Genomic DNA, 12,711 nt, shown 5'->3' with positions numbered 1-12,711 from the left:
ACGATGATGTATCTTCAAAATTTACGTTCACTAACCAATGTACACACTTCAATGAATATATTCCGGTATTCAGTAAAGCTTCTAGATTAATATAAACGCAATAATTAAATACTTACTTTTGGCACTACTGCTTCCTGCCATCTCGCCGATCAACTGTGCTTTTTAAACTCTTCTTCCTTCGCCCTGGTGGTCAAGCGCATACTAAAAACAATTGAAATATACGCCACGTATCCCGCACAATCACTGCAGTCCGGCATTGCACCGAAAAAACTTCAAATACGGTCAGGGATAAATAAAATACGAACCCGCACAATTGTGCGTACACGGTCTGAAAGGGATATTAAATGGGTGCTTTCTAAGACATCTGAGCCACATAGTGCGAATAGGGGGAAATCAGAAATATTTAAACTTGGCGCATAGGCCAGTTCAACTTGCTCCCACACCAAAAACACATCTGATGTGGGGCCACGGAAAAACTAGCGTGCATCAAGTGACACGGAGATACTAGAGGCAAACCCCAAAGGAAATTAAATTAATGTACAAATTATATGTTTAGCAAAACAAAGGAAAGGGGAATGTCTCGAAAGCAAACAGGCCGGCCCAGCTGAAAAGCTAAGGCTACTGAAGTAATGATAATTTCGTATGGCTATTTTAGCCGAGTGCAGCCCTTGTAAGGCAGACCCTCCGATGAGGGTGGGCGGCATCTGCCATATGTAGGTAACTGCGTGTTATTGTGGTGGAGGATAGTGTTATGTGTGGTGTGTGAGTTGCAGGGATGTTGGGGACAGCACAAACACCCAGCCCTCGGGCCATTGGAAATAACCAATGAAGATTACAATCCCTGACCCGGCCGGGAATCAAACCCAGGACCCTCTGAACCGAAGGCCAGTACGCTGACCATTCAGCCATCGGGTCGGACAGGCTACTGAAGTAATGAGTGGCGAGTCTGGGTGAGTAGGGCAAACTCCTATGTGAAAGTACAAGCGAACATTAAATATAAATTAAAGTGGAACTGAGATCAACAGTGCTTATCACAACGTAGCCCATCCCGGGACGGAGGATTCACCGACGTGCGTCAAATCGTTGGACTGATGAGAGAACGACAAGACGACGAAATCTTGCCTCGCTCTCTTAAAAAGGGAAGTCTGGCCTTGGTGTGATCACCGAGTAACCAATCAGAGCACAGGAGCTTGCCTATTGCCACCCAGATCCACCAATCAAAACTCTTCATCAAGTCACAATGTTTTCACCATATTTCCAGAACATAGGCAGACACTAATCGCTAACTTTCCATCTTCCAGAATTAGAAAGGACATGCTTCTAGAATCGCTAGGGGCCAACACACCTTGTTCCAAAAGTCTGCATCACCGCTTTTCCGTAATGTTACAGATATCACAGAACAACAATTTACAATCTAGTAGTTTAAGTAAGTAAGTAAGCCTTTATTTTTCTCCCGATCTTACAGTTACACAACCTAATCGATCTTAACGAAGAAAAATAACAATTCTCAATTGGAAAAAAAAAGAAGGAAAAAACTATGCAAAACTACGACAGTTACAGCAAAAACAAGGAACGAGGAAACCAGGTGTCATAGACAATACATTATAAAGATACAATGATACCCCACACTGGTTGGCATAACAGCACAAAATAAAGAGAACAAGGGAAAGTCAGTCCACTGGCCTCTCGGCCAGCTGAATTAAAAGTAAAATTAAAGGGGCAAAGTACAGCAAATATGGCAACCCCAGGTTTAAACCACCTCACTTCCTGGATACGTGATGGCATGTGTCACCCGCCTGAACTAGCATCTGTTACATATGCCAGTAAGTCTCTCTGTGACCGGGCGAGTTGGCCGTGCGCGTAGAGGCGCGCGGCTGTGAGCTTGCATCCGGGAGATAGTAGGTTCGAATCCCACTATCGGCAGCCCTGAAGATGGTTTTCCGTGGTTTCCCATTTTCACACCAGGCAAATGCTGGGGCTGTACCTTAATTAAGGCCACGGCCGCTTCCTTCTAACTCCTAGGCCTTTCCTATCCCATCGTCGCCATAAGACCTATCTGTGTCGGTGCGACGTAAAGCCCCTAGCAAAAAAAAAAAAAGTCTCTCTGTGGTGGCACACGCCAGAACCTCCCCTCCCCCCTTCCCCGCTGCTAGTCAGCAGCTAGGAAGGTCGACAACTCCACTGTGCTGATTCAGTACATTGCTTGTGTCATGACAAACCGTTACACTATCTTCCTTCTCTTGGCACAACTGAGACTTTGCCTTTAAGGCTACTGAGCATCTGTTTCTAGTTTTTGTCAAAAACATACACAAATTTCCAGCACTTTTCCATTCTGCCACTAACCACCTCAAAAGCTTATCTTCATTGCACGGATGAGAAATCCACTCCAACTGTTGTTTATTAAACATCCGTCTCTCTTCCAGCGTTCCTTTACACTCTGTCAGCAAATGAAAGTCTTTCCTTTCTTCACCACATAATCTAGTAGTTATTTAAGTAGACAAGGGGAATACAAACAAAACATTCCATAATAATCTTCTACACCATACAGGCTAGGTAGGTAAATTGAATACAAATAAAATATTCTACCACCACATTCCACATCAAACAGTAAACATCCCTTAAAAATGGACTCTGCACAGGTCTCAATCATCATCATAATATAATTTTACAATTCTTCGGTACTGTTGGTGAGCCTCTTCCACTCTTGTCTTATTAAGATACTTTCTGTTGTAAAGGACAAATCTCAGTGTCCTTTCCCGATCTGTAATGTCCATGTTTGCAACGTCCATCCAGTGGGTTCTTGGTCTTCCCACCATCCGCTTTCCTGCCAGATGTCTCTCCATGTTAACATAAGCTGTCCTTGTTGGCTCCATCCTCATTACATGCCCGAACAACCTCAATCTGGACATGCTGACCTGATCTAACAGTGATGCCTATGTTGACTATATTTATTTTCTGGTCAGGGTATAAAATTGGAGAAGACACAAAAAACCCTCCTTCAAGTCATTTCGAAGTTCCAAAATTATTTTACCCTAATTAAATGTCATTTCATCACTGAAGTAACTCCCAGATATTTTATGGTTCCATCAGTTTTAATTCTGCTAATTGAAGATTTAGAATCAAGTATCAGGTCTTTTTTTTATAAGTCTACTTTTATTTATGTTGATCACTGATGACTTTTCCGGCTCCATGGCTAAATGGTTAGCATGCTACCGGCCGAGTTGGCCATGCAGTTAGGGGCGCGCAGCTGTGAGCTCATATCCGGGAGATAGTGGGTTTGAACCCCACTGTCGGCAGCCCTGAAGTTTGTTTTCCGTGGTTTCCCATTTTCACACCAGGCTGTACCTTAATTAAGGTTACGTCCGCTTTCTTCCCATTCCTAGGCCTTTCCTCTCCCATCATCGCCATCAGACCTATCTGTATCGGGCGACGTAAACTAAATAGAAAGAAGTTAGCATGCTGGCCTTTGGTTACAGGGGTCCCAGGTTTGATTCCCAGAAGGGTCGGGAATTTTAACCATCATCGGTTAATTCTGCTGGTATGGGGGCTGCGCATATGTGTCGAGGATCATAATTTCATCCTCATCACAACGCACGGTTCGTCTACAAGCGCCAAATCAAAAGATCTGCACCTTGCGAGCCAAACATGTCGTCGAACACTCCCAGCACTAAAAGCCATGCGCCATTTCATTACTGATGACTTTACAATATTTAATTTTAGGCCATCTTAATGCAACAGAGATCTGGTTATCCCCACCAATTCTTGAGTACCTTCAAGTGATTTAGAAATTACCGCTATTTTTATCGGCAAAAACTGCAAGGGTTATCTTGTCCATTTCAGGTGATACTTGTAAACCATACTTATTCAAGATTTCATTCTCTGAAAATTACTTTTGGATGAAATCCTTTGACAAATTGATCAGGACTAGGGATAAAAGTGATCCCTGGAAAACTCCATTACTAGGGTTAATAAATGCAGATACTTGGCTTTTAATGTGGTTCCTGGTGGAGTTACTTCTCTGTAGGTTCTTAGTACGTTAACAAAGACATATAGGTAGAGGCTGAGCATCAAGACAATTATCTAGATTGATGTGACCCACATTGTCAGATGTTTGTGATACATCTAACACCGCTGTAGTGAGGTTCCTACCTCCCATTTGCTTTTATTTAAACATCCATTAATTAACGACACAAATATTAAACAAAACCCTGTTTTAATATAGGCCTTGTCCTTTGCTTGACTGTGAATTAATTGGTTACGAAATAATTAATACTGTTATCAATCACAATTTTTTAAAGTGGGATACCACAATTCATTTCAGAGATTAAAATACTTGTAAAGGAATTAATTATTTCATAAATTTTAAATATGTTCCTCGTTTACTTACAAATCCTCTTTGATTTTTGTTTAGTAAAATGTATTGCCTTAATTTGGGATCAGTCACCCTTTCTATTATGCAATAAATCAAATAACCGAGCATATTGAGGCAGGTCTCCAATTCATTTGGTTATTCGGGTATCCTTCTCCTTTGTATATAAGAATAGTGCATGCTTCTCTGAAAGCCTCTGGAAAAACATTCCATTTCAGTGTGATCTGCATCGAAGAGAAAATTTCCTCAGAATATTCAGCCAGTTTTAAAGTTCTGATGCAAGTGTGATAAACTGATATAACTTGAAAACAATATTCTCTCATGCATGGGTAAGTAATGCAAGTATTGAGCTATAATAATAATAATAATAATAATAATAATAATAATAATAATAATAATAATAATAATACCGAGCTCGATAGCTTCAGTCTCTTAAGTGCGGCCAGTATCCAGTATTCGGGAGATAGTGGGTTCGAACCCCACAGTCGGCAGCCCTGAAGGTGGTGTCCCGTGGCTTCCCATTTTCACACCAGGCAAATGCTGAGGCTGTACCTTAATTAAGGCCACAGCCGCTTCCTTCCCACTCCTAGCCCTTTCCTGTCCCATTGTTGCCATAACACCTATCTGTGTCGGTGCGACGTAAAGCCAATAGCAAAAAAATATATATATATAGTGATAATAATATAATATTATATACTCAATACTTGCATTATTTACCCATGCATGAGAGAATATTGTTTTCAAGTTATATAAGTTTATCACACTTGCCTCAGAACTTTAAAACTGGTTGAATATTTTGAGGAAATTTTCTCTTCGATGCAGATCACACTGAATTATATTATTATTATTATTATTATTATTATTATTATTATTATTATTACTACTTGTGATGTACCTCCACTTATTAGTATCATTATTAGTTTATGATCACATTATTTGTGAGGTTATGTCATGAAACATTTGCTGTGTATAGGTATTTATATTAGTTACGTTAATGTAAGAATCTGTAATTGTTGTGTTGTGTGTGTTGTTCTGGTATGGGCTATATCAAATTTGTTACTTTCATTGACCTGTCTGTCTCATCCTTGGCTTTGAAAATATGAAAGTGACTGAGGTATGAGTGATGCTCTTAATACCATTGCTTATGCAGCCAGTCCCTGTTACGAATGTGTGAAAATATCGCTCATAGGGTCGGTTGGTGCATGCATTTCAGTGGGCTTAGCAGACTGATATGTAATAGCAACGGCTGGCTCGGTGAGGAAAGCAACGGGAAACTACCTCACTCCTCATTACCCTAGTACGCCTCTTCAGTGACGCCTAGGCTATTTATGACAGCTGTTGGCGGAGCTGCAGAGGATCAAACCAGCCTTCGGGCTGAATGCCCAACAACGCTTGAGTAAAGTTAATGTAAGAACCTGTAATTAATATTATATATTTACTATTACCTGTATATTATGTGTAATACACTACAGAATTCCATTACAAAATTGTGAAACACACTGTAACATACAGAATGGTATGACGTAGACAAGAACTTAGTAGAATATTCTGTACATTATATCTGGGCCTTAAGCACTCTAGAATTTACGAGAAAATGTATCTTTCTAGAAGCCTGGCCAGGCACATGCATAAAGAGGTGGTCTTGATGGTAGAGACGAGTTATTGTTTACTAAGAGTCATGGTTTAACAGGAGTTATACTTGTGACCACGTGTTATGACATGCTTGTAAGCAGTCAGTTGTTTTAGGTTGCGATGTCCGTGTGGCTAAATGATAGGCATTTGTTAAAGATGGCGGTTTGTTGATTTGTGGGTGTTTTTTTTTTTTTTGTGGCAACAATTGACTAGGTTATGTGTATGTTTATGTGAAGTTAACGTGAAGTAAATAAGTGTACTAACTGACAGCATTTTGTGTGTGTCTTTGTGGATACATCAGTTCTCACTAGTATTTTGTCAGGTCCAGGAGACGTATCCAACCTCATCTCCGACATCGCCTTTGAATGTCAACAAGAGAGCTCGCAAGTGCACATAGTGAGAAAATGATACAGAAGTTCGGATTTTGTGGCAAATGCTTCAGTGTTTCTGTTTAAACAGAGTCACCTAACTTAACGTAACAGTATATGTACCATGGAAACATATATCAAGCGCCAGTAGGAAAGTGATAACCATCTCGCTATAAATTTACATGGGAATAGTATTACCGAAATTTAACCAGACTCAAGAAAACAAACTAACCCCTGAAGTCAACGATGCACTCTGCCATATCTTGAGGTGTATCCCATTCTTACTTAATTGCAGTATTTAATATTAAAATTAAGGGATCGTTTATTCAGCCTTTATTTTTAACGAGTTATCAACTGCCATTGGACAAGTTATTCATGCATTTATTATGAAAACACGTTCTCTTTCATTTTGAATTTTCTTTACGCAACAGCAGTCGACGGTTATTACTAATCGACTTGGAGATTGCCTTCGAATGTTGACGAGAGAGCTTGCTAGTGGACATAGCGAGGAAAGGATACCGAAGATGATCGATCCCATGCAACATAATCGCTGGGGTGCATAGATATCGGTAACGGAAAAATCGCATACGCTTAATCGCTCGTAATAATGGATACCTCAGTGACTGGGCTTTTGCTGTAACCGGAGGATATTACACAGTTTATTAAAGGAATTTTAAAGGGACAGACAAAAACTGTCGTTATAACAGGGTTCTCGTTACATGCGGTACTCACCATAGCGAACTTCTATTGTACCTTTAAAGAAGCAACTGGCCAGTTTTGTTAAATGCCATTTTTGTTAATAGGCTCTTATTTTACAGAGGTTTTACTGTAGTTGATGAAAAAGATGAAAATCTGGGAATAACTAAATAAATAAAAAGATGTAAACAGTGGAAAGGAACTGTTAAACTTAATTAACAAAAGAAAACGACGAGTGAAAAAACATTAATACTATATTTGTAAAGGATGTATACATAGTGATACTGACAAGTCAACAGAATTAAGTTAAAGTGAGGAACAAGTTTTGGAATGTCATATAAAGTATATAAGAGCTGTAAGATATGTGTTAATGTTGTGTTTTGTCTGTGTTGGTCCCACCCCTTTTCCCTTGTGCACAGACTTTGAAGAGGGATGGCAGTAAAACTGTAGAGCAAAAACACTGAAAACTTACAGTAGTTGCAAACTACTAAAGCGTTTCAATGTCTGTACAAAACTGATGTTTTAACAGTTTGGAAACACTGAATTACCTGAGATATCCTTATTTATGTGAGACTGATTATGATTAGTATTCAGATGGGTGGAGGGTTTGGTACTGTGTGCTATTGCTGTATTGCTGCAAATATATTGCAGGTCCAGAAGTTCTTCACAGGTGAAAGTGTGCTAAGTAGGTCAGGCTTTTCTTTACACGAACTGCCATGTACCGAGCTCGATAGCTGCAGTCGCTTAAGTGCGGCCAGTATCCAGTATTCAGGAGATAGTAGGTTCGAATCCCACTGTCGGCAGCCCTAAAAATTGTTTTCTGTGGCTTCCCATTTTCACACCAGGCAAATGCTGGGGCTGTACCTTAATTAACCCTGTAATGCCCAAACCAACTGTATGATGATATAAAAATTATGTTTCCAGTAAAACTACTTCCTATAGCCTCAACTTACTCTATTATATGCATTTTGTACAATTTCAAATTTTTGAGCCTTTTATTTTTAATGCGACATACTTTTTTTTTGCTAGGGGCTTTACGTCGCACCGACACAGATAGGTCTTATGGCGACGATGGGATAGGAAAGGCCTAGGAGTTGGAAGGAAGCGGCCGTGACCTTAATTAAGGTACAGCCCCAGCATTTGCCTGGTGTAAAAATGGGAAACCACGGAAAACCATCTTGAGGGCTGCCGATAGTGGGATTCGTACCTACTATCTCCCGGATGCAAGCTCACAGCCGCGCGCCTCTACGCGCACGGCCAACTCGCCCGGTCCGACATACTTGTCACACTGGGCATTTACTAGGTACACGATAGATTTCATTAAAAAAATATTTCATTTATAGCTAACTTTGTATGTATGCCCTGTACAGTCATTCTCTTCGTAAAGAGTGGCTTGATATTAATTATTTACATTTTAACAGAAGTAGGCCTTAAAATTAGAATAATCGAGCATATAAAAATAAAAAGCATATAAAAATGAGCATAAAAAGGAGCATTTTAGTTCAATTTCAGTTCAATTTTCACTGTGATTATAATTTTCTAGCACTATCTACACATGGAACATCCTGAAGCAATTCTGGTCTTTGTTGAAACAAAGAAATACACTACACTTTTCACACCAAATGTGGGAGGCCATCTTGATGCATATCTTGCAGCATCCTGTTGTGTCTTTTGATATTGGCCAGTGCTCGTACTTGTCTTTCTGGCAATCGGTAACTGGAAGAATTGTTGTAGCTGCTTTCTTCATAGATTTTGACACATCGTCTCTGCTAGGTCATCCTCGCTTCGCTTTACCTTTGCCAGCTGAAACAAGGGCACGTGCAATTTCAGCCTGAAACTTTCTCAATGGCATGTGTTGCTCTTGTAGACTTTTGCAATTCTCCCTGTACTTGATCCAACTATTGACAACTGCAGTGCATATCAAATGCCAAAAGATGTACAGATACCATCTTCTACTCGTTCTAGGGAAACCTGAAAATAATAGCAAATTATTATTATTATTATTATTATTATTATTATTATTATTATTATTATTATTATTATTATTATTATTATTATTATTACTAATGTAATTGTTACCGTGTTTTGGTGGTAGGTAGAGGTGTAAGAAGGTGCGGGCGTGAATGGGTCTCAAACTACGGAATCAAAGTTAATGTTGATGAAGTTGGATGGCCGGACCGGCCGTTGCAGCTTGCGTCCAAAAGGAGGCCGCTCGGACCCCTCAAGTACCCTGAGATACCGCTCGCCCGCACTATGAGGGGAGCAGAGGTGTTGAAGCACGCCGCGCCCGCGGTAAACATATACAGGCTGCGGGCAAGTAGCAGGTCGTGCGCCGCACGTCAGCCTTGGCCGGGAGGAGAGCTCCGGCTCGCCGTGCACATGTCGTCCTCGCTGGGGCCGAGGGGGCCCGACCTTGGCTCCAGTTGCTGCACGGCGCGGCGCGGCTGCGGGGGCACTGAAACATCAAGCTAGGCGGCAGAATTGTGTTGGACCATCATCTTCTTTGAGGGTACAGGCTTGTGGAGAGGTTGAGGGGCCAGCGGCGTGTAGATATCCATGGCATTTACTATTATGAAGCCACAGTGTAAGGTGGAGCAGGAGACGGGAGCGTGGTAATGGCCGTGGCAAGAACAGGATGGCAGTTTAACGGGTCGGGGTGGGTTTTACAAAAGGCTTACATTTAAAACCAAAATATTATAGAAGGGGCAGAATGCCTTAAAAGTGAAACTCAAAAAAAATATAACCTTCATATCCTTTCCGAATAATATGAAGCAAATTACAAGTAACTACTCTCATTATTGTTCCGTATTGAAGATGACGTTAGGCATAGATATCAAGGATAATTAAATAAAAAACCACCTATTCAATACTTTCCACGTTTAATGTGGTTATTGTCTACATGATTTTATGTAGACTCATTTGGTCAGGTACATGTTTCACCCATTATTTTGGGCATCTTCAGCCTGTAAACAACCTTTAGGTCAAGGTTTGGGACCTTTTTAACTAATATAAACATAATAATATATACACTATATACAACATATACATTATATACAATATATACAAACATAAGTCAATACAGTAAAGTTTTTTGGTCCTAATCTATTTAATATGGAAAATGTCCAAAACTAAAATGGATCTTCTTTTCGGTGAAGAGGATTGCAAATCGGGGTTTATGTGACCCCTATATCATATTAAGTACTTGACGTATCGTGTCTGGTGACAGGATGTGTCGTCAACAATAAGAGGAGATTTGAACTGATTGTAGGTTGGTCAAGATTGAAAATATAAATTTAAATTGAATGTGTTTTAACTTGGCAGTTCTGGTTAACTTAAAATGTTCAAAACTAAAAATAAAATGAAATGGATCTTCTTTTTTCCTCTTGAGAAGGGGTGATCTTAAAACTGGAGCTTGTTTGACCCACGATTTTCATTTTCATGTTCTTGACGTAACTAATATTTAAATGTGTTGTCGTGTACAAGTGGAGATTCAAAAGTCGATTGTTGTAGGTAGACTGGTCAAAAACGTTGTGAATGAAACTGTTAGCGTCTTGACTTTGGGTCTCATGTAACGTCAAGGAATTGACAAGAGTACAATATTTAGCTGTTTCATAGTTTTAGGCTGCTGCTTAATTGGGAAGAGACATCCTAGACACTTGATACAGTCTTGTGTGAAAATTGTTCCCATTGATGTGTTGCTTGGTCTTTGGGAGGGATCTTAAGAATATCTGTAATGAAGTAGAAAATAATTTTGAATTAAACATTTTTTTTTTTTTTTTTTTTTTTTTTTTGAGCACGCGTTGTGATAAAATGTATTAAATTAACACCTCTTAACTGTAAAGTGACTTACTTGTTCGTTAATACTAGATGGATCTGTCTGTTCCGGCAGCGCCTGTCTTGTCACCATTTCTACTCCTGGTGTTGTAATGGTGCGGTAATGGAGGGGCGGGGCATGGAGGGAGAGTGGGGGTAGGCTGGTCTATGGGCGTGTGTGCTGTTGCTGGAGGGGAGTTTCTAGAAGCAATATGGGCGGGTTTAACTTTTGGCATGATGGATGAAGCATTTGAGTGTGGAGATTTAAATAATTGAGGGATTTTGTTTTGATCTGAATTCACGATATTAATTAATCTAGGTGTTAATTCGTACAAAGGATTTTTAATTTCATTGACGTCGTTGAGATTTTTATTTTTATTGTAGGTTTGGTCTAAAAAGATGTGTAGGTTTTCCAGTTCATTCATTAATTTCCCTTTACCTATGCTTCTAATGATGGTAAGATCTTTCTCTATGGATGTAAAGTGATGGCCCGTTTCTCTCATATGTTGGCTCATCGCTGAGTACTTATTGTGTTTTTGAGCGTTATAATGTTCCAGATATCTCGTGTTAAAGCTGCGGCCAGTCTGTCCGATATAAGAAAAACCACATTGTGTACATGTTAGTTTATATATGCCGGACCTTGAATAATGGTTGCTATTGTGATTGACCTTGTTGTGGTTAAAAAACATGTTTCGATTAGTGTTAACTGTCCTGAAGGCTATATTGATATTGTGCTTCTTTAAAGTATTTGCGATCTGATGGACGGCTGGGTTGTTATATGAGAGTAGTTACTTACTAAAGAGGATGAGGTTAGGAACTCATTAAACTTTTTGGACTTAACTATTACACGCGGACATAATACCTTCGATTTTCGAATATACAGGAAACCTACACACTCTCCCTTAACAATTATGAATTCATCCATACACCCCAAGTCCCAAAAACAAGCCTCTTTCTATAATTTAATTTATAGAGCTTTAAAAATTCCTCTTTCTCCCAACAATTTAAAAATTGAACTGAAGTACATAAGGAATCTTGCTCAACTGAACGGGTTTAAAATAGATATGGTCAACCGTTTGATTAATAAAATCAAAATTAAATTGTCCACTAACCTCATCCCAGAAAAACCTAAAAAAACCAGTTTCGCCACATTTACATATAACAACCCAGCCGTCCATCAGATCGCAAATACTTTAAAGAAGCACAATATCAATATAGCCTTCAGGACAGTTAACACTAATCGAAACATGTTTTTTAACCACAACAAGGTCAATCACAATAGCAACCATTATTCAAGGTCCGGCATATATAAACTAACATGTACACAATGTGGTTTTTCTTATATCGGACAGACTGGCCGCAGCTTTAACACGAGATATCTGGAACATTATAACGCTCAAAAACACAATAAGTACTCAGCGATGAGCCAACATATGAGAGAAACGGGCCATCACTTTACATCCATAGAGAAAGATCTTACCATCATTAGAAGCATAGGTAAAGGGAAATTAATGAATGAACTGGAAAACCTACACATCTTTTTAGACCAAACCTACAATAAAAATAAAAATCTCAACGACGTCAATGAAATTAAAAATCCTTTGTACGAATTAACACCTAGATTAATTAATATCGTGAATTCAGATCAAAACAAAATCCCTCAATTATTTAAATCTCCACACTCAAATGCTTCATCCATCATGCCAAAAGTTAAACCCGCCCATATTGCTTCTAGAAACTCCCCTCCAGCAACAGCACACACGCCCATAGACCAGCCTACCCCCACTCTCCCTCCATGCCCCGCCCCTCCATTACCGCACCATTACAACACCA

At 39.6% G+C, this 12,711-nt stretch overlaps 1 protein-coding gene across 1 annotated transcript in view; it reads left to right on the top strand.

Annotated features, from left to right (window-relative positions):
• ebo (ellipsoid body open) overlaps positions 1 to 12,711 on the top strand; it is a 515,097-nt gene that overhangs the window by 380,391 nt on the left and 121,995 nt on the right. The window lies entirely within an intron of this gene.

This window comes from Anabrus simplex, chromosome 2 (genome assembly GCF_040414725.1).
Source record: "Anabrus simplex isolate iqAnaSimp1 chromosome 2, ASM4041472v1, whole genome shotgun sequence".
NCBI lineage: Eukaryota > Metazoa > Arthropoda > Insecta > Orthoptera > Tettigoniidae > Anabrus > Anabrus simplex.
The sequence above is the reverse complement of the archived record's forward strand: the minus strand, read 5'-3'. Positions and strand labels throughout refer to the sequence as shown.